Below are 6,000 nucleotides of genomic sequence, written 5' to 3'. Positions count from 1 at the left end.
CATTAAACATGACAGACGGACGAACTAATGAAATTCTCTTTGACGTTCTCGTTTCGGACATGCAGTGCTGTCCCCGTGTCAGGACAACTATGATGCATGATCGTCCATTATGTTAACAAATAACGCCAGGAATTCCCTGGAGCTCATTAATATATGATCTGAGCCCGTGGTATTCGACACGCTGTGTGTCTGAAATGATTTATACAAACACGGGACGCGGATAATTATGTTATTTGAGGGTTAGAATCGAGGTTATGCGATAATTGTTCGGATGGAATCAGATTAAGGCTAAGCCGCGAGGTAGTAAACTTGGTTTGAATAGATACAAAATAATTAATTAACTTCGTAAGAATATTTTAAAAACCATTAAAAATCTAAGTGAAAAGAATATAAGGATGAAATATCAATAGTACTGTCGTGTAGAATCAAACTTACTGGTAAAAATAAGAAAAGGCATCGATACATGTCAATACATAATATATTAGCTTCATCAAAAGTATCTGAGGCGTTGATTGAACTTCAAAGTCATTTGAAATAGTCCGCGAGAATGTGACAGTCAAATAAATCTAATTTTATACTAAAAAGCCGGGGTATGGATGCTCCTACTACGTGTAAAACCATTATTAAAGATCTGACGAAGGTTCTAGGAGCGCAGTATATGTGACTGCTCTGAGAGCACAGGCTCTCTGGTAACGCTTTGGACGCTTAAAATCAAGCGGAGCTCTAACTGCGGATTTTACTGTAGTAACCGAAATACTGTGAATATTGTAGTCAAGTTCGAACTTGAAGACTGAACGATGTGCTACTCTAAGGCGGTGTCTTGACATTTTTATTATTATATGTATAGAAGCAGATAAAAAACTTTCCATCTCTTCTAAATTCCATGGTAGCAATAAGAGTTACTTAGGAAAAAATACATTAATTTTTATATTTTATATATCAAATGTCATATTGTTAGGTCAATCAATGAGACCGTTACATAACTAATAAATACGGGTAGGCATATTTTACAAATAATAAAGGAATAAAATCGGTAGGTTGTGAATATTTAAAAAGCTTTTAGTTAAATTTACGCGCAGGAGTAAAAATCTAAATATTACGATATTAAGTCATAGACATCGGCAGGTACCTGACACAAAAATAAGGACTTAGGCTCAATGCAGATCGATAACCAACGAAAGAATCGGCTTTAAAAAACGCATTCGTCATAAATATATGTGTTTTTAACAAAGGAAAATACACACTTGTTTAAATAACTATATCAATATTAAAAAATAGTTTTCTATATTACTATGAGATATAATCAACAGGTAATTTACATATAACACAATTTTAAAATAAATTTAAATTTCAGTAATAATAACGTTATTTTGTTACATCATAAGTTACTTTATGATTAAAAATAAGTTTTTTATATGTTTTATGTGTAAATATTAAGGACAGTTTTACCACATTTACTAATTAAAAGAACCAATAAACTGAAAATATTGACCACATTATCTGTAACTTTAGACCAAAAGTGGGCAGTAGGCACAATATGTGCTTTAAAAATATTAATAATTTTGAGACGTCTGTCTATTTTCAATAAAAATATTATGATTTTTTAAAGTATAGTTTTTTTCTGCGCAGCATTATATATTTTAATAATAATTAAGTGAAAAAAAATTTCCCTGTATTTAAAATTTATAATAAACTAAGCATATCTAAAATCTATAATAAATTTTAAAAAATTAAAATCCAAAAAAAAAATTTTTTTTAATGATGAAAAAGAAACATTTTAATAAACCTTGAAATTGTATAATTTAAAAAATTTAAATTAATGTTTCACAGTTTTGTGTAGTTTCCTCTCTAACGCGTCTGTAAATGGGATTTTTGCAACACCGTGTGTTTCTTCTATTAGTAGTTAGTTGTTAATGACAGCACTTTACGCGCTGTCACTGTGACAGCGTGAATAGTACTTTGAGACTTTGCCCCTTTTAAGCGAAATTAAAATATTTTTTAAAAAATATAACATGAAATTGCCAACGTTCGCCAAATAATTACACATTTTTTCTTTATGGAGAAGCTAATACAAATCCACATTATTTATATTATATTTAAAATCCGTTATAAACTAAAATTATATATTTTTCTCAAGTTACAAAAATATTTTTTTTAGAATTTCATGATTTTTCTACATATTTTGATATGTATTTTACAGTTTGAATCGATAAAATCAATTGCGTCGTTTGTTCTCAAGCGCGCACAAAACCGGGACTTCCCTGAACTTTTAAATTTGCTTACATATGACAACTCTTGCCAACTGTCAGACACGCGCCACGCGCAGGTTAGTGCAATTAAATAAATAGTGAAATATGTTATAATCACAGAATTTTTCGTACAAAGTGTTAATCGAAGATGATTAAAAATGCTGTAGCATTTGAATTACAGCCAATAAAAACAAAGCTTTAAATTATGAAATTATGTGCCAGAGGGTGTTTGGTTATATGAATAATATCACGGCTATTGCAACAAAATTACTATTGACTTTCTAGGTTCTAATATTCAAAGACAAACAGCGTTGTTTTGGCAATTAAAGATATACATACAAAAGCTAATTAAACATATTACAAAACAATTTAACTCTTGCTAAAAGTCTTATTGTTTTAAATTATTTTTCAGAAGCAATGATGGAACAATTTGATGACCTATATGACGACAACGTAGAATTTGTGTATATAAACAAAAAGTAAATAATCTAAAGTTGAGTCACTGTCAGCAAGTATTATCTCTTTAAAATGAACATACTACATAAGTTTGATGTTACTAAATATCCTGAATTTGGCTGTTCCAAAAGAGAAATTATTGCACAGAAGAAAAAATAATAAAAAACCATGACGTAGATACATATTTTGCCACATCGGAAATAAAAATAATTCACTCCTAGGTATTTTGCCTATCGACTATTCCAGGTATGTAATCATATATTTATAATCATTGTAAAATATCATCTATTAGATAGCATCCAAGAAACTACACATTTATAAGCTGCCCATGGGGCTATATATAATATATATAGTGTCCCCACTGCGACGCCGCCTATACTAAGGATATATTACACATTCCCGTTTAAAATGTACCTGATTTATTTGCAATTCGAGTAATTATGTTCAGTCAAATCTAACGAATATGTGCTTTAAATCAGAAACAATGATAATTTTTATGTATTGTAAAAGGAAAAACTCACTTTTTGGCCTCGGAGCCCGTCGACGGGAACTCAAAATTGGAAGATTTCATTACGAAGATTGTTTTATGATTGTTTATCTAGTTTAATCAATGTATTCTTATAATCTTTACACACATATGTATATATTTCATTTTCATAGTTATAACATACCTAGCTAATCTGCAATCCGAATATTTATATTCAGTCAAATCGAACAATGCACACACCACAATAATGAAAAATATTCTCGCGTAGCAAAATTATTTACAACTGTTGTTACGTTACTGTCGGCCATCTTGTTTTATATTTAAAAGCTTATTTTTCATTGGTCGACAACAAAAGAATTCATTAGCGGAGGCTTGAAAATCATCGTACTAACTCTATTTTTATTTTTATTAATTATAATTAAATATATTTCATTTGTTTACATGTATTATACACCGTTCATACAAATTAAATGTAATATGTTTCATTTTAAAATATGCGCGTCTTAGAACAATTATATGTAAGATTTCAAGTAATTTAAAATATAGTAAAAATAATAAAATACACCGCATAGTTTTTTAAAACTACAGTACTAACCTGGTAATTGCCATAAACAGTCACTATGGCAAAACCTAAGCTAAGTTTCTTTAGACTCTAAACAAATATTGATTCAGAAGCTAAAAATAAATAGATTACACAAAAAATACAATATAATTGTATGATACAGATAATTTCATCCAAAAATAAAATGAAATCGAGCTTCAGAAATTTCTTTTAATGAATTCTAGAAATTTGTTCATCGAAACGTAATATTAATCGCAGTTCAATTTGCATTATAATGATGTAATATCTTAGTCCACAATGAGCTTAATAATGTATTCAAAGCATAATGACAACAAATTCAACGAAATTTGGTACGAGGAAAAGTTTAAAATTTTAAGTATTTTATATTAATTATTACAAAGGTAATAATTTACCAAGATTATATATTAATATTACCAAGGTATCAGGAAAAACTTTTTTAAGAAGAGTGACATCTAGCTAGTACTAGTAAAAACTTTTAAAATAAATTTTATTTTTAATTTATTCATACGAATAATATTTTATAATAAATATTTTTTTAATTATATTTGAATTATTTGCAAAATAAATAAATAAATATTATTATTTAAGAGAAATGTATTTAGTAAATTTAGTAGCGACATCTGTATCAAAAATTTTTAAATATAATATTTATTTGCAGTCAAAATTTATTAGTAAGGTAATATTCCGACAGATGTAGTACTAATAAAATTTTATTTACAAATACGGTATAAAGTATATTAATATTATTAAACTCAGTTTTTTTCAATAATACACGTAGGTAATTATTAGTTTTGTCAATTAATTATTGAAGTTTTTCTTATTTCCATTTTTTTTTAAACTAGAATATGTAAAAGTTTTGCAGGATATTTTCGTTGAAATACAAATATGTATGTGAAGATCTTTTCATATACATGCTTCAATACCTTTGAATTGTGTTTGATAATATTGCATTCGTATTGTTTGATTACTTTCAGTTACATGCATCTTGAAACACATGAAATTAAAAATTGTAGATGTATAAATACAAAACGAATTGATCAAAAGGAAAAATGCGCTATTTCTATCTACGAAATGTGATCTGCACCTATACAGATACTAACTTCTCGCATTTATTTGACCTATACTTCGAAAAACTATATAGGATTATATTATTTTACATCTTTTATTTTCAGTAAGTATGCCAAATTTATTTTAACAATTAGCATCTAAATATTATTTTCTCTATACCATAAAAAAAGCGCTGAACAGCGTGCTGATTACGTGCTACTGCAAAACTTAAAAACAAGAGAATAAAAATATTTTATATTTGTAATATTTAGATAAATTAAATTAATAAAATTAATAAAGAATGAGATTCAAAATATTATATATAAGCTAACTTTATTTATTACGCCATGATTTAATTTTAATATAGAGTTCCAAAAAATATTATCTAATATTATTTAACAAAATAAAATACTATGGTCGGATAAATAAGCGTAAAGTTTTAAAGCACTCGAGTAAAATGGACACGTAATAAAATACGAGAGAGCAATTGGTTCATGTAGTGATTCGTGGGTTGTAAATGACAGTTTCCGTCGACAAGGAAAAATGTGAAAAGAGAGGCACCTGTCAGCCAGGCATGTTTAGTGCCTCGTACATCGGGAGCCGAGGACGTGTATGAACTCCAACAACATTGAGGGTGTTTTGTACCCTTATGAAAAAAAAAACACCTCAAAACGTTTGAAATTTTATACCGTCAAAGTTTCGATAGCTTATTACTGTGAGAAAATATATTTTTAATATTTTCTCACTTCGATTTGATACTTTAAAATTAAAATTATTATTTAATTCATAAACTAATTTATGGTTAGGGGAAACGAGCTACATAGATGAAGACATTGATAGCTTTCATCTTAGTGAACAATTCAAAGCGCCAAGTTTGAAATCTGTGATCAGCTGTCTTGGACAGTTTCAAATTTGCTTTGTTCCTCTGTTTAGCGTAGCGAAAACGCAATTTGAACAAATTACTTTGTTAACAATGTACATTGTGTAACATTTTATATTATATTATAATATATCTACTTATCATAAGAGCAACAGATTTTTAAAAAATAATCACCACCACACGTATTAAATAATATATAAGTAAAGTCGCACTTTTTATTGTTTATATTAAAACTTACTTATAAATATATAAATAAGGTTTAAATATGCCACAGCAGTACTGAAAATGATAGTTCTTT

General features: G+C 27.9%; 1 long non-coding RNA gene across 1 annotated transcript; it reads left to right on the top strand.

Annotated features, from left to right (window-relative positions):
• The first annotated feature begins 2,299 nt into the window (after positions 1–2,299).
• LOC148235864 (uncharacterized) lies at positions 2,300–3,114 on the top strand. The gene is made up of 3 exons (XR_015809358.1): positions 2,300–2,326; positions 2,665–2,926; positions 2,998–3,114. It is a non-coding gene; the product is annotated as an uncharacterized LOC148235864 (long non-coding RNA).
• Positions 3,115–6,000: the final 2,886 nt, after the last annotated feature.

The sequence above is a fragment of the Plectrocnemia conspersa genome, unplaced genomic scaffold (assembly GCF_051122295.1).
Source record: "Plectrocnemia conspersa isolate PC_06_02 unplaced genomic scaffold, ASM5112229v1 ptg000004l, whole genome shotgun sequence".
NCBI classification, from domain to species: Eukaryota; Metazoa; Arthropoda; class Insecta; order Trichoptera; family Polycentropodidae; genus Plectrocnemia; species Plectrocnemia conspersa.
The sequence above is the reverse complement of the archived record's forward strand: the minus strand, read 5'-3'. Positions and strand labels throughout refer to the sequence as shown.